Here is a 25,530-nt window from a genome sequence, read left to right on the forward strand (position 1 = left end):
CCTGGGAGGCCCAGAGAGTGTTGGATAGAAAGAGTCCCGCTTCAAGCCTCAGTGTTCCCATCTGTCCAAGGGACCAAAACAGGTGATTTACCTGCCAGGCTGGGTTGGAGAGGGTCCTTAAGTCATTGACTAAGCTATTGACTGGCTCACCCCGGTCACATCCTAGAAGGGTCTTGGGGATTGCCCGACCCCCTTGTCCCCATGCTTTTGACTCCCCAAAGCCTGGAGGCCACCGGCTTTCCCTGGGGCCCAGGTCCCTGAACTTGGCCTGGGGGCGCTCTTAGAAGCCTCCAGCTTTTCTCTGGCCATTGTTAAAATCCTTTGGTGTGTGAATGTGGAAGGCGTGGAGCTTTTACGGGCTCTTAGGACCTTCATTCGGTTGTTTTCTTTGTAAACACATAAGCTTGTTTGGAAGAAGGACAAGGTGCAGCTTCCAGAGGCAGCTGGGCTGACGCCCCTCCAGGCGGGCGGAGACCTGGGAGGGCGGGGGGAGGGCGCAGGGGCAGAAGAAGCGGCGGGAGGACCTGTTGTTTTTCCTGTTGCAAGTAAAAAGGAAACAAAGTGGGAAGTGGAGTGTGCGGACTGTCAGCAGGCGGGGCGCCCCCGCCGCGCCCCGCCTCTTTCTCTCGAGGCTCAGTCGCGCCCAGCGCCGTCGCTGCCAGCGGGCGCCGGGCCGAGCCGCCCCAGCCCTGCCAGCCTCGCCGGGACCGGTAAGCGCTCGCCTCTGGTTGTGACTGGGAAGTAGGGGCGAGGGCCGGGGCCAGGGGCTTCGGGGGACCTCGGGAACCGCGGACATCTCCTGGCGCGTACAGCCGGTGCGCCCCGGGCCGGTGCGCCTGCCGCTTCCAGCGAGCTCGGCAAGGGGCGTCTCCCGGGGTGGGCCCCCCGGACCCGAGCCGAGCCCCCCGGACCCGAGCCGAGGTTGCGCGCGGGGCTCGGGCCGCCCCCGGAGAGCCCGCCTAGAGAGGCGCGCACTGTTCCCCTGCGCCTAGACTGCTTGCCCCGCTGAGCGGTACGGGGAGCTCCCGGGTCCTCGCTGCGCTTCCAGCTGCGGTGCGGCCTCGCGTGCACCCGCCGAGGTGCGGGGAGCCTGGCCGCGGCTCAGCCCCGTGCGCCCTGCCCCGGGAGCTGGCGAGCCGGACCAGGGGGCTTCCCTGCTGCGCCGCGGGGAACAGGATGCGCTCCCAACGGCAGGGCTGCCGGGTCGACCCGCGAGGAGAGGGGCGCGCACACTGCCTCGGCGCCCTGGCCCCGCGCGCCCGCCGCAGCCCTGGCGAGCCGGGTCCCGGGCTGGAGAGAGGCCGGGGTGGACGTGACCGGGCTTGTGAACCTGCGGCCCGTCCCTCTCCGGCCCGCCCCGGCGGGGCTCCGACCGCGGGCGCCGCTCACCGCGTGTTTACTGCCGCCGCGAGGCAATCAGCCCCCGGATCTGCGGCTGAGCCGGGGTTACGGCGGCAAAACCGCCTCCAGCTTTGCATTTCCGGACTCTTTTTTTTTTTTTTTTCTTTCTTTCTTCTTTTTAATACTCCTACCCGTAATTCAGCCTGAATGAGCCTTCCTCTTTTTTTTTTTTTTAAGTTGCGTTTCCTGTTTTTATTTAGGCTTCGTCCTCTGCACCTCCTTCTTGGAGATCGAGGAGAGGGAGACAGGGAGACCTTTCTTGGGGACCAGGGAGGGGGCACTGCCTAGCCATCGATCTTGTGCCTTAGTGAGGAGATGGAGAGCCAGGAAAGCGCTGATGAAAGCTGCTCCTGGAGGGGAAGCGAGTGGGGATGGGATTTCCGGGGTCGGATGGGGGGGCGCCCTGGGGCAGCAGGTGCTGGCAGCCCACGTACCAGGTCCTCGCGCAGCATCCTTGGGATCCGCTCAGTTTGCGGATGGAGAGGTGTGGAGCCGTCGGTGGATTGGGCAGCTTTCTCTTCGTTGAAGTGACCCTGGAAGGAGGGACCTGCAAGTCTCGAGCCCCACGGGATTATTAAGTGGGGTTTCTTCCCTTGGTCTCCTGCAGAAACCCCATTGGACGCTGCTCTCAGAAGTGTCCTGCCTAGTCATGTGTGTGTGAGGGGCTGCGCCTTGGGGCAGGGAGCGGGTTCCTCTCTTAGGAGTCTCCTAGGGAAAGGTTCATTGCTCCAAAGAGACTTTGAAACCGAGGACTAGTCCCACTGCCTACTTGCAGAAAGGCAGCGCCCCCGCTGGAGTGCCTCAGTGTTCTTGTCTAGTGAAGGTACCATAGGGGACTTTTTCCCTCCAAAGAATCGATCTTTTTTACCTAGGAGTTTTGGGTTAACCGTAGCAGCTGAGTGGTCTCCATTTTCACTGGAGGAAACTGAGGCTCAGAAAAGAGACTTGCGGACCCACTGAGTTTACAATGAGCTGATCCAGTGTCCTGGTTCCTTCAGATGCCAAGGCGTTTCCTCATGGGGCGGTGCTGTTGCTTGCAAATGAAGGAGACTATTTCCTAAGAGTTCTCTTGGGGTGGGGATGGGCCACTTGGGATGTCGTTTCAGAGCCACAGCATCTGAGGTACCCATCTTGATACTACCCTAGTACCATTAACCCCCAGGTCTGACTGATGAGTTAAGGGGGGTGAAGATTCTGCTGCCCGTAGAAACCTGCCCCCCAGCACAAGGAGACAGGAGTAGAGCTTTCTCTTCTGCTCTCTCTAGAGCAGAAATTGCCCACCCCTTAGCCTTCCCGTGCCCATCCTGGCTCATGAGAGCGCTGCCCAGGACGTGCTGAGGGTGAGTCTCTTTTGGTGCTGTCACACATTCCCCGGAGTAACAGAAGTCACTCTAGGATGCAAGGGGGGGTGGGGATGGAGGGTGCTCTTAAAGCCTAGTTGGCAGTTGCCCAGAAAGCCAAGCTTACCTCCTTCTGAGCCCCACTCACGTTTAGAAACGATGCTGGCCCCTCTGCGAATATAGATGTTTCTGGAATTAGGGAAACTGCCAAAGAGGCACTCCTGGCCATGCTGATGTCCCCTTCCAGCAGGACAAGCTGCATTTCTGCAGCCTGAATCCGTGCCCAGGAAGGGTACGTAAAGCATGCTACTCCTATCTCTTCTCTTTATCACGTTTAGCAAGTGGTTACCGGGATCCCACGGGGGCCAAGGGGCTGTGCTAAGAACAAGGCAGGCAGGCCGGGAGGGTACCAGCCCCCCCTGGGAGGGGGCTTACAGGGCACAGACAATCCATAAAGAGAGACCAGCCTCAGACGCAGGGAGCTTGTGTGCCCGGCAGCACTGTTGGGTGGAGGGCGATAGTGGGGGTATGAGTGGGGGGGCATGTGAGAGGTCAGTTCCTGCTTCACCTTGCTTTTCTTCAATTGCACAGTTAAAGTGAGAAGTGAATGTGCAACTTCTGAAGCAATTCCCCTTTGGCTGGCTTATTTTTCAGAACCATTTTTGTTTAGAGGCGCAGTTCTGCTTCCCGCCCTCCAGCTGTTTCTGTGGGTCTGATGGTGGGGCCCCACCAAATGTTTCCTTACTGCGGAGCCTTAGAGAAGCTCTTTCAGCCACTCTTCGGGGGACAAACGCATTTCCCAGCAAAGCTGTTGCAGGAGCAGGTCCAGAGGGACCTAGGCTGTAGGGGGATCTCAGGAGGGCTGGCGCCCCGCTGGCCAGCATCAGGGTCAGATGTATGTGGCAGTTAACCTCCGGCCAGAGGAGGATGGCAGGAGCCCGACCGGTTTGGGAGGGAAGGAAGCGCCCTCATGTGCCAATGCCAGCGTTTCACAAATGACAAAGCTTGCAAAACTCCTCTCTCCTTGCAGTTAATGCAAAAACTGACTTTTCTTTAACTTGGGTGATGGAAATCCCCTGCAATCATATCAGAAAAGCTGCCAGTTTCAAGATGGAAAAAACAACATTTTTTTTTTTTTTTTAAACCCGGGAACCTCCGTCCTCACTCTTTCCTTACAGACCGACTGTCTTTGGGTTGTACCAAAATACAGCCCCCTCTCCCCTCCCTGGGGGCCAGCGCCTCCCTGGGGCCTGAGGTTGGCGCCCTGAAAGTTTTCCTTCCAGCTGCACCGGCTCAGTGTGTGCAAGAGCCCTCTGGTCCTGCCCCGGCTGTGGTGAGCTCACCGGCTCAGAGAAGGGTTCTCTGGGCTTCTCCCATGGGTGCTTTTTCCAAGGCCGCCTACTTTCTGAGCCGAGAGAGAGAGTGATCTGAGTGATGGGTGTGGCTGCTCTAAAGTGGTATTTCAGTTCGCTTTGTTTCGCTCACCGTGGGGAAATTGCTTTTCCACTTTGAGAAATGCCAGGGTGAAGGGGACCCGGGGGAGGGGCGTGTGCTGCCCGAGGTGGCTTTTCCGTCCTAGAGGGATGCTGTATTTGTTTCCTCCGGCTGTTGTAACGAATTGCCACCGTTTCTGTAGCTTCAAACGGCAGAAGTGTACTCTTTCGCAGTTCTGGGGCCCAGAAGTTCAAAGTGAGCACAGGGCCTTCCTCCCTCCAGGGCCCTTCCAGTTTCTAGAGGCTCTGGACCTCCTCACTCCAATCTCCGCCTGCATCTTCACAGGGCTTCTCTGTGCCGTGCCTTCTCTCCTGTCCCTTAGAGGGACCCTTGTCATTGGATCTGGGGCCCGCCTGGGTAATCCAGGATGGATTCATCTCCAGATCCTTAATGACAGCTGCAAAGACCCTTTTCCCATATAATTATTTTTCCAAATAATTCACAGGTTCTGGGGAGTGAAGACAGATAGTGTCTTTGAGGGGCCACAGTTCAGCCCACTGAAGATGGACAGGAGTGTGCTTCTTCTGGTATTTTCTGGGGGAGCTTTGAGCTCGGAGCATCGTTATCTTTGCAGGGAACAGAGCACGCCCTGCTTCTGGGTCCTGCATCTCCCCGTAGGTGACATTAAGCAAAGATTTCAGAGTCCCCTGAGGTCCCGACTTCTTCAGCCCCTCTCTTCCCTCTTGCTTCCTTTTCCCCAGTTTTGTGAACTGGCAGCCACCTTATTTTCTCTTTTCTTTCCTTTTTTAAAGTTGCATTGATTTGCTGTTGTGATCGCGTCTGCTGTACAGAAGAGAGATTCGGTTACACACAGACACACCTCCATGGCAGCCGCCTTCGTAGGGGCTCTGCTGCCAGCAGTTCCCCCCTCCCCAGGGTCCCAGTGACAGAAAAGAAAACTCCTGGGTGTTCGAAGGGCCTGAAACCCAGGTCTTCACCTGCAGAGAACTGCTCCGGGCCCCCTTCCTCCTGTCTGGTCTTCCAGGACAGTCCCTTTTCTGCTCAGGGCCCCCTCCCAGCCAGGGAGCCTCTCCTCTGTCTGGGGCCTCACAGCCCCTCCCGTTTTGGAGTTTCCTCTGCTGAGCAGCCCCCTGGGCTCTGTTTTGCTGCCATGTCCCTACATCCTTCGGAGGGGCCACCTCCATGGGGCAGGGCTGCTGGTGCTGGAAGGGATTTGAGGGGCTCCCCCTGGGCACAGCCCCCATCACTGAAGCTTGGAGGAGGTGCAGGCTCTCTGGAAGGACAAGGGCCCCCCTCCTGCCTCCCGCTCCTGGGTTGGGCCGTAGCGGGACCTTGCCTTTCTTTGTTTTGGTTGTGAAATCTGGGAGAAAGACTTTCTTATCAATAGGGAAGCAAGATCATAACTCTGATATTGAAACTTTTAAAGTCCTTTGTGGGAGTTCCTGCTGTGGCTCAGTGTCAGAACCCGGCATTGTATCCATGAGGATGTGGGTTTCATCCCTGGCCTCGCTCAGTGGGTTAAGGATCCCGCGTTGCCACGAGCTGCGGTATAGGTCCTGGATGCGGCTCAGATCTGGTGTTGCTGTGGTTGTGGTGTAGGCCGGCAGCTGCAGCTCGACTCAATCCCTAGCCTGGGAATTTCCAGATGCTGTGGGTGTGGCCCTAAAAAAAAAAGCAGCACAAAAAAGTCCTTTATGCAAGGGTGGGGTGGGGAAGGGTGTGGAGGTGGCGATGGGGGGAGGGCGCCACAAGGAAGAAGTCTCAGCTTTGGAGGCAGCCAGACTAGCTGTTTCTCGCACCCACCTTTGATCTGCTGGGTGAACTCTGGCAAATTGCCAACCATCGCAAGCCTCAGAATCCCCAGTTATCACCTTGGAACAGCAATATCACCCCTGGTCTTTTTTTGTTTTTGGTCTTTTGTCTTTTTAGGGCCACACCCACGGCATATGGAGGTTCCCAGGCTAGGGGTCGAATCAGAGCTACAGCTGCCAGCCTACGCCACAGCCACAGCAACTCCAGATCAGAACTGAAACTCTGCCCATTAAACACTAACTCCCCATTCCCCTCTCCCCTCAGCCCCTGGAACCCACCTTTCAACTTCGTCTCTGAATTTGACTACCCTTGTCACCTTATATAAGTGGGGTCATACAGTATTGGTCCTTCTGTGACTGACTTATTTCCCTGAGCATAGCATCCTCTAGATTCACCCACGTTGCATCGTGTGCCTGAATCCCCTTCTTTTTTAGGGCTGAATAATATTCCACTGTATGGATGGGACCACATTTTGCACTTTTTTTTTCTTTCTTCTTTTTTTGTGAAGGATGTGCTGTTGTAACTTTCTTTTATCACTTAACATTAGCATGTCAGCATTTTCCACATTGTTTCATAACCTAGCTACCCTTTTTAGTGGCCGTATAAGTGTCCTACAGCAGGGACATCATTTTCTCCAGCGTCCTCTATTGGGGGACATTTATGTTGCTTATACACACACACACACACACACACTCTTCTTTTGAAATACTGTAATAGACATTTCTAGACTTACCCCATATTTACAAATTATTGACCATTTTTATGGCTCTTTGTTTGTTTGTTTGTTTGTTTTGATTTGGGTTTTTACGGCTGCACACTCGGCATATGGAAGTTCCCAAGCTCGGGGTGGAACTGGAGCTACAGCTGCCGGCCTACACCACAGCCACAGCAATGCAGGATCCGAGCCGAGTCTGCGACCTACACCACAGCTCACGGCCACGCCGGATCCTTAACCCACTGAACGAGGCCAGGGATCGAACTCGTATCCTCATGGATCCTGGTCGGGTTTGTTAACCGCTGAGCCATGAAGGGAACTCCCATTTTATGGCTCTTGAAGCTAAGTAGTTTTGCAAGACAGATTGGACCAGTTCATCCTATGATAGCTTCATGACACTCCTGCTAGCCTTGAATAATATTGGAAAAAATGTTTTACTAAGAGGCCTGAAAGCTGGTCAGCTTAAACGTGTTGTTGTTTTTTAATTGCTCATGAGGCTAAATAGCTTTCTTTTTGGTGGCTAGCTCTATGTAGAGGCTGAGCTTTGCTGCAGTGTCATGAGCAGTGAAACCCTTGAACTCTGGAGTTAGACAGATTCTGATTCAAACCATAGCTTCTCCAGGTCCCTGCTGTGTGACCTTGGGTAGATTACGTGCCATCTCTGATCCTGGGTTTCCTCTTCTGTAAAATGAAACTAATAGAACCTATTCCTAGAGTTGTCTTCAGGATTAAATGAGATAAACGAGGCAATGAACATCACCTCCCACATAGTTGCTCCTCAGTAAATATTGGTCATTATATTAAATTAGCAAGTCTCCGTTCAGCCTCAAGATTCGTCTTCTTTCTACGAGAGGAATGGTTTACACTTAAGCCAAAGGGATTTGGGTGAAGCACAGGAATCCATTTTTTTTTTAATTTTATTTTCCCACTGTACAGCAAGGGGATCAAGTTATCCTTACATGTATACATTACAATTACATTTTTCCCCCCACCCTTTGTTGTGTTGCAACATGAGTATCTAGACAAAGTTCTCAATGCTACTCAGCAGGATCTTCTTGTAAATCTATTTTTTTTTAAGTTTATTTATTTATTTTATTTTTATTTTTATTTTTTTGTCTTTTTGCTATTTCTTTGGGCCGCTCCCACGGCATATGGAGGTTCCCAGGCTAGGGGTCGAATCGGAGCTGTAGCCACTGGCCTACACCAGAGCCACAGCAACATGGGATCCGAGCCGTGTCTGCAACCTACACCACAGCTCACGGCAACGCTGGATCGTTAACCCACTGAGCAAGGGCAGGGACCGAACCCGCAACCTCATGGTTCCTAGTCGGATTCGTTAACCACTGCGCCACGACGGGAACTCCTTTTTTTTTTTTTTTTTTTTAAGTTTATTTATTTATTTTTTCTTGTAAATCTATTCTAAGTTGTGTCTGATAAGCCCAAACTCCCGATCCCTCCCACTCCCTCCCCCTCCCATCAGGCAGCCACAAGTCTTTTCTCCAAGTCCATGATTTTCTTTTCTGAGGAGATGTTCATTTGTGCTGGATATTAGATTCCAGTTATAAGTGATGTCATATGGTATTTGTCTTTGTCTTTCTGGCTCATTTCACTCAGTATGAGATTCTTTAGTTCCATCCATGTTGCTACAAATGGCATGATGTCATTCTTTTTTATGGCTGAGTAGTATTCCATTGTGTATATATACCACATCTTCCGAATCCAATCATCTGTGGATGGACACTTGGGTTGTTTCCATGTCCTGGCTATTGTGAATAGTGCTGCAGTGAACGTGCGGGTGCATGTGTCTCTTTTAAGTAGAGTTTTGTCCGGATATATGCCCAAGAGTGGGATTGCGGGGTCATATGGAAGTTCTATGTATAGATTTCTAAGGTATCTCCAAACTGTTCGCCATAGTGGTTGTACCAGCTTACACTCCCACCAACAGTGCAGGAGGGTTCCCTTTTCTCCACAGCCCCTCCAGCACTTGCTATTTGTGGATTTATTAATGATGGCCATTCTGACTGGTGTGAGGTGGTATCTTGTGGTAGTTTTGATTTGCATTTCTCTTATAATCAACGATGTTGAGCGTTTTTTCATGTGTTTTGTTGGCCATCTGTATATCTTCCTTGGAGAAATGTCTATTCAGGTCTTTTGCCCATTTTTCCATTGCGTTGTTGGCTTTTTTGCTGTTGGGTTGTATAAATTGCTTATATATTCTAGAGATTAAGCCCTTGTCGGTTGCATCATTTGAAACTATTTTCTCTCATTCTGAAAGTTGTCTTTTTGTTTTCTTTTTGGTTTCCTTTGCTGTGCAAAAGCTTTTTAGTTTGGAATCCATTTTTCTATCCTAAAGCTGGACGATCCCGGGAGTTCCCGTTGTGGTGCAATGGGATTGGCGGCGTCTCTGCAGTGCTAGGTCGCAGGCTTGATCCCAGACTGGGCACAGTGGGTTAAGGGATCTGGCGTTAGCGCAGCTATAGCGTAGGCCCTACCTGCGGCTTGCATCTGATCCCTGGCCCAGGAGCTCCATACACCGTGGGGTGGTAAAAAAAAAGAGAAAAAACCTAATGGACCTGGAGGGAGCCGACAGCCCTCCTCTGTCGAAATGGACCTTTTTTCCAGCAGTGGGCCTGGATTTGGGTGTGAGCCTCCCTGGAGCAAATACAAGAATGGGTGCTGGGTGATGCTTCCCTTTCTGAGAGGTGAAGTGAGGCCATGATGCGCTGCCTGTGGTCCCGTAGTCTCCGAAGCATGGAAATGGGGGTAAAGGCTTACCAATGGTTGAGTCCAGAATATGTCTTGGTGACGGTTCTGCTGTGGCCATCCGGATGCTCCTTCATGCAGTTGGGGAAAGAAACTTTCAGGGGGCGGGACCCCAGGGGCTTTGGCACCAGCTGGGGTTGCTGCCCACGAAGGCTGCTTTTGCAGCCCCTTAACGGGGCCTCCTCCTGCCTCTCAAGTGGGCCTCAGGTGGCTTCAGGGGAGGGTGTAAGTCCAGCACACCGATTGTTTGAGGCATGCATTTTCCTCTTTGCTGCTGACCTCTGTCTGAGGAGGAAGTTAATAAAACCAGGGTCTTGGTCTCTAATAAACAGCTTCATGAGAAATTTCTTCTAGGGGAAAAAACACCAAAACCCCCCAACTTTCCCCTCTCACCTGACCCTCTCGAAAAATTCCATTAAAAAAACATTTCTCGTGTTCACAGCTAATGAAGAGATGAGCCAAACCACAGCTCCTGTGTCTGATGGCTCCTGGGTCCAGGAGCCAACTCACCTCACCATGTCATGATTTTTTTTTCCCCTATTGAGTGGTGTAACGAATATTTGAATAATACAGGCCATCTGCTGTCATTTGGAAACCAGTGATGAAGTGTGACCTATTTTTAATTTCAGTGCAGCAGCACATTTAATATGTGGCGGCCTCTTAAGATGTGCGTGGCTTCCTATTTCCAGCAGGACGCGTGGTGCAAAGGCAGGGTTTGGAGAATGAGCAGAAAGGGAGCCCAATGTTAGCATCAAAAGCAGGAGCTTCAACAACAACAACAAAGGAGTTCCCTGGTGGCTCAGCAGGTTAAGGAACTGGTGTTGTCACAGCTGTGGCATGGGTTCCCTGGCCGGGGAACTTTTGCATGCGGTAGGTGTGGCCGAAAAACAAACAAACAAAAAACACAACCAAACCAACCCCCAAAGCAAGAGCTTTGCAGCTGGACAGAAGTTCAGATCTCGGCTTTGACCCTTAACACACAGGTGCCTTGCAAGTTCTTTCACGTCCTGAGCCTCCGGGTTTTGTCTCTGAAGATTGAGATGTTACTGCCTCTTTTTACTGGATCGTCCTGAGGATTGGAAATAGGGAAAGACCTGTAGTTGGTCATGGGTGCTCAAAAAGTTGCTGTTTTTGCCATTGGATGGATCAATCTTTGCAGCCCATGCTGTAGCTGTAGGAGAGAGTGGAGTTTCTTCCTTCCTTACTGTCTGTCTTTTTAGGGCTGCATCCACGGCATATGGATGCTTCCAGGCTAGGGATCAAATAGGAGCTATAGCCACTGGCCTACACCACAGCCACAGTGGCTCAGGATCCGAGCCGCACCTCTGCAACCTACACCACAGCTCACGGCCACACCAGATCCTTAACCCACTGAGCGAGGCCAGGGATCGTACCTGTGTCCTCGTGGATGCTAGTCGGATTTGTTTCCACTGAGCCATGACAGGAAGTCCAGGGGAGAGTGGATTTTCAGGGACAGGTACTTTGGTCATAAGTCGTTGAGGTTGCTTGTGTGAGGGGGTTGATTTCTCCACCATCTTACTTGACTTCCCATGAATGATCCTTCCAGAAAGCACAGGTTGTGTGTCCATAAGTACCCCATTTTTACAGATAAAAGTTGGACTTGCTTTGTCCCTGGTTATCAGCCTGTTCCTCTCAGATGTGTTAAAGCCAAAGGTTTTGTCTTTTCAGCTTTTTTCGAACTCTTCAAAGTCTAAAGGAGCTTGGAAGATGGGGCTCAACATGGTGGAGGGCTTTTCCAGGCTATTTCCTTCCTTCCCCTAGGTGGTGGCAGGAGCAGCCCCTATGACCTTGGCTGTGGCAGTGGACGCTGGCTTGCATGTCCTCCTGCCTGCAAGTTGCTGCAGTGAGTCAGGGGCTCCTGAGCATGGAGTCTGCTCTGGAGGCCGCTGTCCCTGGAACCCTTGTGCTGCAGGTTTGTGGGAAAGTGCTTGGAAGGTGTCTGGGCAGCTGGCGGTGACCTTGACCCCCACGGGCCATGCTTCTCCAGCATTCCCACCCGCTGCTCCGGACAGAAGCTGGGCTGACAGCCCTAGCCTGCAGCAGCCCACCCCAACCGTGACCCTGCTTTGAAGCTTCAAGTTTTGTTTTTAAGGCTAGCATTAATTTTACATCCTATTCCATGATAATCCATGTTTATTTTGTTATGAGGAATATTTCTCCTTTACTTTTGAGTCAGATGGATGCCCTGGGAAGATGTTTATGTTTTTTTCTGTGGCTTCCGCTTCTCCCAGCCCAGTGTCTCCAACTACAGTTCAAAAAACATGGATTAAGGCAAAATCATGATTAGATTAGACATAATTGTGACAAGAAATGCCTGGCTTCCTAGAAGCCCTTTTATCCTATGTGATTTGTTGGTTGGGTAACTGAAACTTTGGCTTAGGTGGATAATTATTAAAATGCTACACCTCGGAGTTCCCATGTGGCTTAGCAGGTTATGAACCGGACTAGTGTCCATGAGGATATGGGTTTGATCCCTGGCCTCACTCTGTGGGTTAAGGATCTGGCATTGCCACGAGCTGTGGTGTAGGCTGGCAGCTGCAGCTTTGACTGGACCCTCTAGCCTGGGAAATGCCATATGCCATGGGAGTGGCCCTAAAAAGCAAAAAAAAAAAACCAAAAACCAACTAAACATTTTAACTTAGAACATATCAGTGTAAAACATTGGTGTATTCATATAAGGCCAAGAGGTTTTGTTTGATCTGTTCATCATTCTTTTTAAAATTATTTTTAAAAATCATAGTTGATTTACAATGTGCCAATTCTTGCTGTACAGCAAAGTGGCCCAGTCATCCATATATATATACATTCTTTTTCTCATATTATCTTCCATAATGTTCTAGCCCAAGAGATTGGCTAGAGTTCCCCATGTTGTACAGTAAGACTTGTTCATCATTCTTTTTTTTTTTTTTTTTTTTGTCTTTTTGCCTTTTGTAGGGCCACTCCCGCGGCATATGGAGGTTCCCAGGCTAGGGGTCTAATAGGAGCTGTAGCTGCCAGCCTACACCACAGCCACAGCAACGCGGGATCCGAGCCGCATTTGCGACCTACACCACAGTTCACGGCAACGCCAGATCCTCAACCCACTGAGCAAGGCCAGGGATTGAACCCGCTACCTCATGGTTCCTAGTCGGATTCGTTAACCACTGTGCCATGATGGGACCTCTCTTGTTCATCATTCTTATATAAGGTGTATAGTCCTCATAGATTTTTATTATTCCCTCCTCCCCCTTTCTGGCTGCACCTGCAGGATGCTAAGTTCCCAGACCAGAGACTGAACTCCAGATTCTTAACTGCGAGGTCACCAAGGAACCCCAATTCTTCTCTTTTAGGGGTTGTTTTGCCCAGTCTCATTTAGCGGAAACTTTGTTTTAGTGACTTGTCTTTGCTGTTTCTAAAGCATTTGGCTCTGTTTTCACGGAAGCAACGCTTTTCTTTTCACACCTGTATTTCATCCACTTACCACATTGTGTAATTAGAAAGGTGACAGCTGCACTGGGCGTCTGCGGGCACAGGCACAGCCAACTCTTGCTTGGACCTGGCAGCCTGGCACCCTGGCACCCCGAGTGGCTGGCGATCTAAGGTCGTGGGTCAGGATGTGTGGAAGAGGAGATGGAGAGCACGGTTCCCCCAACTCTGCTGGACCAGGGGTGAGGAAAGACGTGGAAATCACGGAGCCTGGGCAGGAGGCGGGGTGACTGAGAGCTCCTGTCTAGACGCTGCCAGCCTCTCGCTCTGAGGATGAGCATGACAAGCCCTAGAAGGGAGGCTTTTTCCGCACGGTTTCTTTTTATGCAGATCCAATTAGCAGCATTTGCAGGAGCTTTGCTGCTGGCCAGCTCAGAACTGCCACCTTTGGAATTCCCATTGTGGCTCAGCTGGTTGAGAACCCGACTAGGGTCCGTGAGGTTGCAGGTTCAATCCCTGGCCTCACTCAGTGGGTTAAAGATCCAACATTGCTTCAAGCTGCAGTGTAGGTCGCAGATGCAGCTCAGATCCAGCATTGCTGTGGCTGTGGTGTAGACCAGCAGCTGTGGCTCTGATTCGACCCCTGACCTGGGAACTTCCATATGCCGCAGGTGTGGCCCTAAAAAGAAAAATGAAAAAGAATCTCCAACTTCGTTAATCTAGCTTGCTGTGTCTTTGTCTAATAATAACAACAACGGACACTTTTGTAGCACCCACTCTGTGCCAGGCAATGTTCTGGGCACTTTGAAAATACTAATTTAGGAGTTAGTGGCACAGTGGAAATGAATCTGACTAGTAGCCATGAGGTTCCTGGTCTCACTCAGTGGGTTAAGGATCTGGCGTTGCCATGAGTGGTGGTGAAGGTCGCAGATGCGGCTCGGATCTGGCGTGGCTGTGGCTGTGGTGTAGGTCAGCAGCTACAGCTCTGATTAGACCCCTAGCCTGGACAATCTTCATATGCCTCGGGTGCGGCCCTAAAAAGACAAAATAAATAAATAAATAAAAGAGAATAGTAATTAATTCTTTTGAGCACTGACACTGATTTATTCTTTTAAGCACTAGTGTGATCTCTATTTTCCAAAAGGGGGAACTGAGGCACAGAAAGGTTTAGTAATTTACCTGGGAATTACCAGCTAGGAAGTGTCAGAGTCCATCCCTGATCCCTGTCCTGTGATGTCTCTAAACGTGGCCACTTGTTTCCCAGGAGGAAGCATTGAGTTGGGGCAGAGGATCTGGGTCCCAGGTGGGAGGAGGGGCGAGGCCTCTGGGAATCCCTTGGCTATGCAGGGGGGGCTTCCCTACCCCATTCTCACCTGTCTCCTCTGTCTCCAGGACTTAACGGGGGTCTGGGCAGCCTTTCTGTTTTTGCTAGTCCTTTGTCTCTGGTGGAATTGGCTTCCTGGATTCCTTTCCTCTACAGAGAGAAGTGCCAGGAAGGTGCAGCTACTGGTACCCAGTCCAGCCCCAGGCTGCCCAGGCGGTGCCCATTCTCCCCCTCTGTCCAGGGGAAGCAGGGCCTGGGCTCTGTGAATTCTCAATTGCCTTCTTGCCCAACTCTTGAACCTTTTGCGGGAAGTCCACCTAAATGTCCTCAAGCTAATGGGTGACACCGTCAGGGCAACAGGACTCAAGTGTCTTCTTGGCCAGTGGCCCAGACCTGGTTCCTTTGCACTGACCCAGGAGAGGCAGTGTGTACAGTGGTAAAAGCAGTCTTGGGAGTCAACCTGGGTTCCCCTCTGCCTCTGCCATCGCTGGCTGTGCAGCTGTAACCTCCTTGAGCCTCGCTCTCCTCCTCTGTGAAGCAGGGGGCCTGCCTTAGGGGCTTGTTGGGATGATTACATGTGAACATGGACATGAGACACCTAAAAGGTGCAAGTTCATGGCAGGTGCTTGGCCACGGTGGCTCTTGCCGTAGCCCCAAAGGCGGGCCTCCTAGCGGAAGAAGAGGCGGTGGTTCTAAACTTATCCTGGAGGCTCCCAGAGCAGAGGCAGCCTGGAGACCTGGCGTGGAAGGAGGAGGCATGGGACACCTGCCAAGGAGAGACAGACTTAATGATGGCCTTGTCCCCCAGGGTTATAGGTTATCTGCCCGGCTGGGCTTTCTGGACCACAGGAGAGAAGGTGGCCGTGAAAGCCCCTGGCCAGGTGGGGAAGGAGCCTGGGGGCTGAGCCTGAGCAGGGGGTACCCAGGAGAATGGAGTAGACTGCCAAGGAGCTCAGAGCTTTGTGAGGGGGACGCATCTCCATTGTGCATGTGCGTGTGTGTGTGTGTGTGTGTGTGTGTGTGTATGTAAGTGATTTGGGGGGTGGTCAGGACAGAAGAGAGGAAGTAGAGTTTGCAGTTTTAAAAGATATTATTTGGGGGTCTCGAGATGAGGGTAGCCCACATCTTCCAGGCCTCGTCGGTTGTGATTTTCCTAGATTTTGCACGCACATGTTCTGTTTTGTTTTGGCTGTGCACATGGCATGCAAAAGTTCCCGGGCCAGGGACTGAACCCACATCACAGCAGTGACAATGCCAGATCTCGAACCCACTGAGCCACTGGGAAACTCCAGGCATGCACGTGTTTTTAATACATGTGCTATATGTTTTATGAGTGTATGTCTACATACTATATGTACTCAATTGTATAGAATCAATAGAAGCTAGCTATGAAATTTGTGCAAAATACAGATCTGCCAAAGGGAAAAGCAAGACCGTCCACCTGCCCTAGATTCTACCACTCAATGCTTTCTCACCATTTTCAGATTTTCAATCCTTTTGAAAATCCGCTGAAAAATAACAGACCTTCCCCCCAGAAAAAGGCTCCCGCATTTTAGCATATACTTTCTTTGGGCTCTTGGGTGCTCCCAGGTTCATCCTAAGCTCGGTGGGTGCACCGAGAGCTCTTTGGGTCCAACCTCCGGCTTCTCCGCATTGGGAGGTTCCGACTCCCTAAACCAAGCTCAAAAGGCTGGAGAAGCCCCACTCACGTTTAGAAACGATGCTGGCCCCTCTGCGAATATAGATGTTTCTGGAATTAGGGAAACTGCCAAAGAGGCACTCCTGGCCATGCTGATGTCCCCTTCCAGCAGGACAAGCTGCATTTCTGCAGCCTGAATCCGTGCCCAGGAAGGGTACGTAAAGCATGCTACTCCTATCTCTTCTCTTTATCACGTTTAGCAAGTGGTTACCGGGATCCCACGGGGGCCAAGGGGCTGTGCTAAGAACAAGGCAGGCAGGCCGGGAGGGTACCAGCCCCCCCTGGGAGGGGGCTTACAGGGCACAGACAATCCATAAAGAGAGACCAGCCTCAGACGCAGGGAGCTTGTGTGCCCGGCAGCACTGTTGGGTGGAGGGCGATAGTGGGGGTATGAGTGGGGGGGCATGTGAGAGGTCAGTTCCTGCTTCACCTTGCTTTTCTTCAATTGCACAGTTAAAGTGAGAAGTGAATGTGCAACTTCTGAAGCAATTCCCCTTTGGCTGGCTTATTTTTCAGAACCATTTTTGTTTAGAGGCGCAGTTCTGCTTCCCGCCCTCCAGCTGTTTCTGTGGGTCTGATGGTGGGGCCCCACCAAATGTTTCCTTACTGCGGAGCCTTAGAGAAGCTCTTTCAGCCACTCTTCGGGGGACAAACGCATTTCCCAGCAAAGCTGTTGCAGGAGCAGGTCCAGAGGGACCTAGGCTGTAGGGGGATCTCAGGAGGGCTGGCGCCCCGCTGGCCAGCATCAGGGTCAGATGTATGTGGCAGTTAACCTCCGGCCAGAGGAGGATGGCAGGAGCCCGACCGGTTTGGGAGGGAAGGAAGCGCCCTCATGTGCCAATGCCAGCGTTTCACAAATGACAAAGCTTGCAAAACTCCTCTCTCCTTGCAGTTAATGCAAAAACTGACTTTTCTTTAACTTGGGTGATGGAAATCCCCTGCAATCATATCAGAAAAGCTGCCAGTTTCAAGATGGAAAAAACAACATTTTTTTTTTTTTTTTAAACCCGGGAACCTCCGTCCTCACTCTTTCCTTACAGACCGACTGTCTTTGGGTTGTACCAAAATACAGCCCCCTCTCCCCTCCCTGGGGGCCAGCGCCTCCCTGGGGCCTGAGGTTGGCGCCCTGAAAGTTTTCCTTCCAGCTGCACCGGCTCAGTGTGTGCAAGAGCCCTCTGGTCCTGCCCCGGCTGTGGTGAGCTCACCGGCTCAGAGAAGGGTTCTCTGGGCTTCTCCCATGGGTGCTTTTTCCAAGGCCGCCTACTTTCTGAGCCGAGAGAGAGAGTGATCTGAGTGATGGGTGTGGCTGCTCTAAAGTGGTATTTCAGTTCGCTTTGTTTCGCTCACCGTGGGGAAATTGCTTTTCCACTTTGAGAAATGCCAGGGTGAAGGGGACCCGGGGGAGGGGCGTGTGCTGCCCGAGGTGGCTTTTCCGTCCTAGAGGGATGCTGTATTTGTTTCCTCCGGCTGTTGTAACGAATTGCCACCGTTTCTGTAGCTTCAAACGGCAGAAGTGTACTCTTTCGCAGTTCTGGGGCCCAGAAGTTCAAAGTGAGCACAGGGCCTTCCTCCCTCCAGGGCCCTTCCAGTTTCTAGAGGCTCTGGACCTCCTCACTCCAATCTCCGCCTGCATCTTCACAGGGCTTCTCTGTGCCGTGCCTTCTCTCCTGTCCCTTAGAGGGACCCTTGTCATTGGATCTGGGGCCCGCCTGGGTAATCCAGGATGGATTCATCTCCAGATCCTTAATGACAGCTGCAAAGACCCTTTTCCCATATAATTATTTTTCCAAATAATTCACAGGTTCTGGGGAGTGAAGACAGATAGTGTCTTTGAGGGGCCACAGTTCAGCCCACTGAAGATGGACAGGAGTGTGCTTCTTCTGGTATTTTCTGGGGGAGCTTTGAGCTCGGAGCATCGTTATCTTTGCAGGGAACAGAGCACGCCCTGCTTCTGGGTCCTGCATCTCCCCGTAGGTGACATTAAGCAAAGATTTCAGAGTCCCCTGAGGTCCCGACTTCTTCAGCCCCTCTCTTCCCTCTTGCTTCCTTTTCCCCAGTTTTGTGAACTGGCAGCCACCTTATTTTCTCTTTTCTTTCCTTTTTTAAAGTTGCATTGATTTGCTGTTGTGATCGCGTCTGCTGTACAGAAGAGAGATTCGGTTACACACAGACACACCTCCATGGCAGCCGCCTTCGTAGGGGCTCTGCTGCCAGCAGTTCCCCCCTCCCCAGGGTCCCAGTGACAGAAAAGAAAACTCCTGGGTGTTCGAAGGGCCTGAAACCCAGGTCTTCACCTGCAGAGAACTGCTCCGGGCCCCCTTCCTCCTGTCTGGTCTTCCAGGACAGTCCCTTTTCTGCTCAGGGCCCCCTCCCAGCCAGGGAGCCTCTCCTCTGTCTGGGGCCTCACAGCCCCTCCCGTTTTGGAGTTTCCTCTGCTGAGCAGCCCCCTGGGCTCTGTTTTGCTGCCATGTCCCTACATCCTTCGGAGGGGCCACCTCCATGGGGCAGGGCTGCTGGTGCTGGAAGGGATTTGAGGGGCTCCCCCTGGGCACAGCCCCCATCACTGAAGCTTGGAGGAGGTGCAGGCTCTCTGGAAGGACAAGGGCCCCCCTCCTGCCTCCCGCTCCTGGGTTGGGCCGTAGCGGGACCTTGCCTTTCTTTGTTTTGGTTGTGAAATCTGGGAGAAAGACTTTCTTATCAATAGGGAAGCAAGATCATAACTCTGATATTGAAACTTTTAAAGTCCTTTGTGGGAGTTCCTGCTGTGGCTCAGTGTCAGAACCCGGCATTGTATCCATGAGGATGTGGGTTTCATCCCTGGCCTCGCTCAGTGGGTTAAGGATCCCGCGTTGCCACGAGCTGCGGTATAGGTCCTGGATGCGGCTCAGATCTGGTGTTGCTGTGGTTGTGGTGTAGGCCGGCAGCTGCAGCTCGACTCAATCCCTAGCCTGGGAATTTCCAGATGCTGTGGGTGTGGCCCTAAAAAAAAAAGCAGCACAAAAAAGTCCTTTATGCAAGGGTGGGGTGGGGAAGGGTGTGGAGGTGGCGATGGGGGGAGGGCGCCACAAGGAAGAAGTCTCAGCTTTGGAGGCAGCCAGACTAGCTGTTTCTCGCACCCACCTTTGATCTGCTGGGTGAACTCTGGCAAATTGCCAACCATCGCAAGCCTCAGAATCCCCAGTTATCACCTTGGAACAGCAATATCACCCCTGGTCTTTTTTTGTTTTTGGTCTTTTGTCTTTTTAGGGCCACACCCACGGCATATGGAGGTTCCCAGGCTAGGGGTCGAATCAGAGCTACAGCTGCCAGCCTACGCCACAGCCACAGCAACTCCAGATCAGAACTGAAACTCTGCCCATTAAACACTAACTCCCCATTCCCCTCTCCCCTCAGCCCCTGGAACCCACCTTTCAACTTCGTCTCTGAATTTGACTACCCTTGTCACCTTATATAAGTGGGGTCATACAGTATTGGTCCTTCTGTGACTGACTTATTTCCCTGAGCATAGCATCCTCTAGATTCACCCACGTTGCATCGTGTGCCTGAATCCCCTTCTTTTTTAGGGCTGAATAATATTCCACTGTATGGATGGGACCACATTTTGCACTTTTTTTTTCTTTCTTCTTTTTTTGTGAAGGATGTGCTGTTGTAACTTTCTTTTATCACTTAACATTAGCATGTCAGCATTTTCCACATTGTTTCATAACCTAGCTACCCTTTTTAGTGGCCGTATAAGTGTCCTACAGCAGGGACATCATTTTCTCCAGCGTCCTCTATTGGGGGACATTTATGTTGCTTATACACACACACACACACACACACTCTTCTTTTGAAATACTGTAATAGACATTTCTAGACTTACCCCATATTTACAAATTATTGACCATTTTTATGGCTCTTTGTTTGTTTGTTTGTTTGTTTTGATTTGGGTTTTTACGGCTGCACACTCGGCATATGGAAGTTCCCAAGCTCGGGGTGGAACTGGAGCTACAGCTGCCGGCCTACACCACAGCCACAGCAATGCAGGATCCGAGCCGAGTCTGCGACCTACACCACAGCTCACGGCCACGCCGGATCCTTAACCCACTGAACGAGGCCAGGGATCGAACTCGTATCCTCATGGATCCTGGTCGGGTTTGTTAACCGCTGAGCCATGAAGGGAACTCCCATTTTATGGCTCTTGAAGCTAAGTAGTTTTGCAAGACAGATTGGACCAGTTCATCCTATGATAGCTTCATGACACTCCTGCTAGCCTTGAATAATATTGGAAAAAATGTTTTACTAAGAGGCCTGAAAGCTGGTCAGCTTAAACGTGTTGTTGTTTTTTAATTGCTCATGAGGCTAAATAGCTTTCTTTTTGGTGGCTAGCTCTATGTAGAGGCTGAGCTTTGCTGCAGTGTCATGAGCAGTGAAACCCTTGAACTCTGGAGTTAGACAGATTCTGATTCAAACCATAGCTTCTCCAGGTCCCTGCTGTGTGACCTTGGGTAGATTACGTGCCATCTCTGATCCTGGGTTTCCTCTTCTGTAAAATGAAACTAATAGAACCTATTCCTAGAGTTGTCTTCAGGATTAAATGAGATAAACGAGGCAATGAACATCACCTCCCACATAGTTGCTCCTCAGTAAATATTGGTCATTATATTAAATTAGCAAGTCTCCGTTCAGCCTCAAGATTCGTCTTCTTTCTACGAGAGGAATGGTTTACACTTAAGCCAAAGGGATTTGGGTGAAGCACAGGAATCCATTTTTTTTTTAATTTTATTTTCCCACTGTACAGCAAGGGGATCAAGTTATCCTTACATGTATACATTACAATTACATTTTTCCCCCCACCCTTTGTTGTGTTGCAACATGAGTATCTAGACAAAGTTCTCAATGCTACTCAGCAGGATCTTCTTGTAAATCTATTTTTTTTTAAGTTTATTTATTTATTTTATTTTTATTTTTATTTTTTTGTCTTTTTGCTATTTCTTTGGGCCGCTCCCACGGCATATGGAGGTTCCCAGGCTAGGGGTCGAATCGGAGCTGTAGCCACTGGCCTACACCAGAGCCACAGCAACATGGGATCCGAGCCGTGTCTGCAACCTACACCACAGCTCACGGCAACGCTGGATCGTTAACCCACTGAGCAAGGGCAGGGACCGAACCCGCAACCTCATGGTTCCTAGTCGGATTCGTTAACCACTGCGCCACGACGGGAACTCCTTTTTTTTTTTTTTTTTTTTAAGTTTATTTATTTATTTTTTCTTGTAAATCTATTCTAAGTTGTGTCTGATAAGCCCAAACTCCCGATCCCTCCCACTCCCTCCCCCTCCCATCAGGCAGCCACAAGTCTTTTCTCCAAGTCCATGATTTTCTTTTCTGAGGAGATGTTCATTTGTGCTGGATATTAGATTCCAGTTATAAGTGATGTCATATGGTATTTGTCTTTGTCTTTCTGGCTCATTTCACTCAGTATGAGATTCTTTAGTTCCATCCATGTTGCTACAAATGGCATGATGTCATTCTTTTTTATGGCTGAGTAGTATTCCATTGTGTATATATACCACATCTTCCGAATCCAATCATCTGTGGATGGACACTTGGGTTGTTTCCATGTCCTGGCTATTGTGAATAGTGCTGCAGTGAACGTGCGGGTGCATGTGTCTCTTTTAAGTAGAGTTTTGTCCGGATATATGCCCAAGAGTGGGATTGCGGGGTCATATGGAAGTTCTATGTATAGATTTCTAAGGTATCTCCAAACTGTTCGCCATAGTGGTTGTACCAGCTTACACTCCCACCAACAGTGCAGGAGGGTTCCCTTTTCTCCACAGCCCCTCCAGCACTTGCTATTTGTGGATTTATTAATGATGGCCATTCTGACTGGTGTGAGGTGGTATCTTGTGGTAGTTTTGATTTGCATTTCTCTTATAATCAACGATGTTGAGCGTTTTTTCATGTGTTTTGTTGGCCATCTGTATATCTTCCTTGGAGAAATGTCTATTCAGGTCTTTTGCCCATTTTTCCATTGCGTTGTTGGCTTTTTTGCTGTTGGGTTGTATAAATTGCTTATATATTCTAGAGATTAAGCCCTTGTCGGTTGCATCATTTGAAACTATTTTCTCTCATTCTGAAAGTTGTCTTTTTGTTTTCTTTTTGGTTTCCTTTGCTGTGCAAAAGCTTTTTAGTTTGGAATCCATTTTTCTATCCTAAAGCTGGACGATCCCGGGAGTTCCCGTTGTGGTGCAATGGGATTGGCGGCGTCTCTGCAGTGCTAGGTCGCAGGCTTGATCCCAGACTGGGCACAGTGGGTTAAGGGATCTGGCGTTAGCGCAGCTATAGCGTAGGCCCTACCTGCGGCTTGCATCTGATCCCTGGCCCAGGAGCTCCATACACCGTGGGGTGGTAAAAAAAAAGAGAAAAAACCTAATGGACCTGGAGGGAGCCGACAGCCCTCCTCTGTCGAAATGGACCTTTTTTCCAGCAGTGGGCCTGGATTTGGGTGTGAGCCTCCCTGGAGCAAATACAAGAATGGGTGCTGGGTGATGCTTCCCTTTCTGAGAGGTGAAGTGAGGCCATGATGCGCTGCCTGTGGTCCCGTAGTCTCCGAAGCATGGAAATGGGGGTAAAGGCTTACCAATGGTTGAGTCCAGAATATGTCTTGGTGACGGTTCTGCTGTGGCCATCCGGATGCTCCTTCATGCAGTTGGGGAAAGAAACTTTCAGGGGGCGGGACCCCAGGGGCTTTGGCACCAGCTGGGGTTGCTGCCCACGAAGGCTGCTTTTGCAGCCCCTTAACGGGGCCTCCTCCTGCCTCTCAAGTGGGCCTCAGGTGGCTTCAGGGGAGGGTGTAAGTCCAGCACACCGATTGTTTGAGGCATGCATTTTCCTCTTTGCTGCTGACCTCTGTCTGAGGAGGAAGTTAATAAAACCAGGGTCTTGGTCTCTAATAAACAGCTTCATGAGAAATTTCTTCTAGGGGAAAAAACACCAAAACCCCCCAACTTTCCCCTCTCACCTGACCCTCTCGAAAAATTCCATTAAAAAAACATTTCTCGTGTTCACAGCTAATGAAGAGATGAGCCAAACCACAGCTCCTGTGTCTGATGGCTCCTGGGTCCAGGAGCCAACTCACCTCACCATGTCATGATTTTTTTTTCCCCTATTGAGTGGTGTAACGAATATTTGAATAATACAGGCCATCTGCTGTCATTTGGAAACCAGTGATGAAGTGTGACCTATTTTTAATTTCAGTGCAGCAGCACATTTAATATGTGGCGGCCTCTTAAGATGTGCGTGGCTTCCTATTTCCAGCAGGACGCGTGGTGCAAAGGCAGGGTTTGGAGAATGAGCAGAAAGGGAGCCCAATGTTAGCATCAAAAGCAGGAGCTTCAACAACAACAACAAAGGAGTTCCCTGGTGGCTCAGCAGGTTAAGGAACTGGTGTTGTCACAGCTGTGGCATGGGTTCCCTGGCCGGGGAACTTTTGCATGCGGTAGGTGTGGCCGAAAAACAAACAAACAAAAAACACAACCAAACCAACCCCCAAAGCAAGAGCTTTGCAGCTGGACAGAAGTTCAGATCTCGGCTTTGACCCTTAACACACAGGTGCCTTGCAAGTTCTTTCACGTCCTGAGCCTCCGGGTTTTGTCTCTGAAGATTGAGATGTTACTGCCTCTTTTTACTGGATCGTCCTGAGGATTGGAAATAGGGAAAGACCTGTAGTTGGTCATGGGTGCTCAAAAAGTTGCTGTTTTTGCCATTGGATGGATCAATCTTTGCAGCCCATGCTGTAGCTGTAGGAGAGAGTGGAGTTTCTTCCTTCCTTACTGTCTGTCTTTTTAGGGCTGCATCCACGGCATATGGATGCTTCCAGGCTAGGGATCAAATAGGAGCTATAGCCACTGGCCTACACCACAGCCACAGTGGCTCAGGATCCGAGCCGCACCTCTGCAACCTACACCACAGCTCACGGCCACACCAGATCCTTAACCCACTGAGCGAGGCCAGGGATCGTACCTGTGTCCTCGTGGATGCTAGTCGGATTTGTTTCCACTGAGCCATGACAGGAAGTCCAGGGGAGAGTGGATTTTCAGGGACAGGTACTTTGGTCATAAGTCGTTGAGGTTGCTTGTGTGAGGGGGTTGATTTCTCCACCATCTTACTTGACTTCCCATGAATGATCCTTCCAGAAAGCACAGGTTGTGTGTCCATAAGTACCCCATTTTTACAGATAAAAGTTGGACTTGCTTTGTCCCTGGTTATCAGCCTGTTCCTCTCAGATGTGTTAAAGCCAAAGGTTTTGTCTTTTCAGCTTTTTTCGAACTCTTCAAAGTCTAAAGGAGCTTGGAAGATGGGGCTCAACATGGTGGAGGGCTTTTCCAGGCTATTTCCTTCCTTCCCCTAGGTGGTGGCAGGAGCAGCCCCTATGACCTTGGCTGTGGCAGTGGACGCTGGCTTGCATGTCCTCCTGCCTGCAAGTTGCTGCAGTGAGTCAGGGGCTCCTGAGCATGGAGTCTGCTCTGGAGGCCGCTGTCCCTGGAACCCTTGTGCTGCAGGTTTGTGGGAAAGTGCTTGGAAGGTGTCTGGGCAGCTGGCGGTGACCTTGACCCCCACGGGCCATGCTTCTCCAGCATTCCCACCCGCTGCTCCGGACAGAAGCTGGGCTGACAGCCCTAGCCTGCAGCAGCCCACCCCAACCGTGACCCTGCTTTGAAGCTTCAAGTTTTGTTTTTAAGGCTAGCATTAATTTTACATCCTATTCCATGATAATCCATGTTTATTTTGTTATGAGGAATATTTCTCCTTTACTTTTGAGTCAGATGGATGCCCTGGGAAGATGTTTATGTTTTTTTCTGTGGCTTCCGCTTCTCCCAGCCCAGTGTCTCCAACTACAGTTCAAAAAACATGGATTAAGGCAAAATCATGATTAGATTAGACATAATTGTGACAAGAAATGCCTGGCTTCCTAGAAGCCCTTTTATCCTATGTGATTTGTTGGTTGGGTAACTGAAACTTTGGCTTAGGTGGATAATTATTAAAATGCTACACCTCGGAGTTCCCATGTGGCTTAGCAGGTTATGAACCGGACTAGTGTCCATGAGGATATGGGTTTGATCCCTGGCCTCACTCTGTGGGTTAAGGATCTGGCATTGCCACGAGCTGTGGTGTAGGCTGGCAGCTGCAGCTTTGACTGGACCCTCTAGCCTGGGAAATGCCATATGCCATGGGAGTGGCCCTAAAAAGCAAAAAAAAAAAACCAAAAACCAACTAAACATTTTAACTTAGAACATATCAGTGTAAAACATTGGTGTATTCATATAAGGCCAAGAGGTTTTGTTTGATCTGTTCATCATTCTTTTTAAAATTATTTTTAAAAATCATAGTTGATTTACAATGTGCCAATTCTTGCTGTACAGCAAAGTGGCCCAGTCATCCATATATATATACATTCTTTTTCTCATATTATCTTCCATAATGTTCTAGCCCAAGAGATTGGCTAGAGTTCCCCATGTTGTACAGTAAGACTTGTTCATCATTCTTTTTTTTTTTTTTTTTTTTGTCTTTTTGCCTTTTGTAGGGCCACTCCCGCGGCATATGGAGGTTCCCAGGC

At 50.5% G+C, this 25,530-nt stretch overlaps 1 protein-coding gene across 10 annotated transcripts in view; it reads left to right on the forward strand.

Moving 5' to 3' along the window:
- Positions 1-461: 461 nt before the first annotated feature.
- Positions 462-25,530, forward strand: part of PIK3CD (phosphatidylinositol-4,5-bisphosphate 3-kinase catalytic subunit delta) — a 72,724-nt gene continuing 47,655 nt past the window's right edge. For 2 of the 10 annotated variants that reach the window (XM_084962691.1, XM_084962698.1), the window contains exon 1: positions 559-710. The gene's annotated coding sequence lies outside the window, so the exon portion shown is untranslated. Of the gene's footprint in view, positions 711-25,530 lie in introns of all 10 variants that reach the window. The other 8 variants (XM_005664977.4, XM_021095292.2, XM_005664978.4 and 5 more) reach the window with 8 other exon arrangements.

Source organism: Sus scrofa, chromosome 6 (assembly GCF_054392235.1).
Source record: "Sus scrofa isolate SSC_HxYL_T2T_F1_AM1 chromosome 6, Sscrofa_HxYL_maternal_Yorkshire_Landrace_v2.0, whole genome shotgun sequence".
Taxonomy (NCBI): domain Eukaryota; kingdom Metazoa; phylum Chordata; class Mammalia; order Artiodactyla; family Suidae; genus Sus; species Sus scrofa.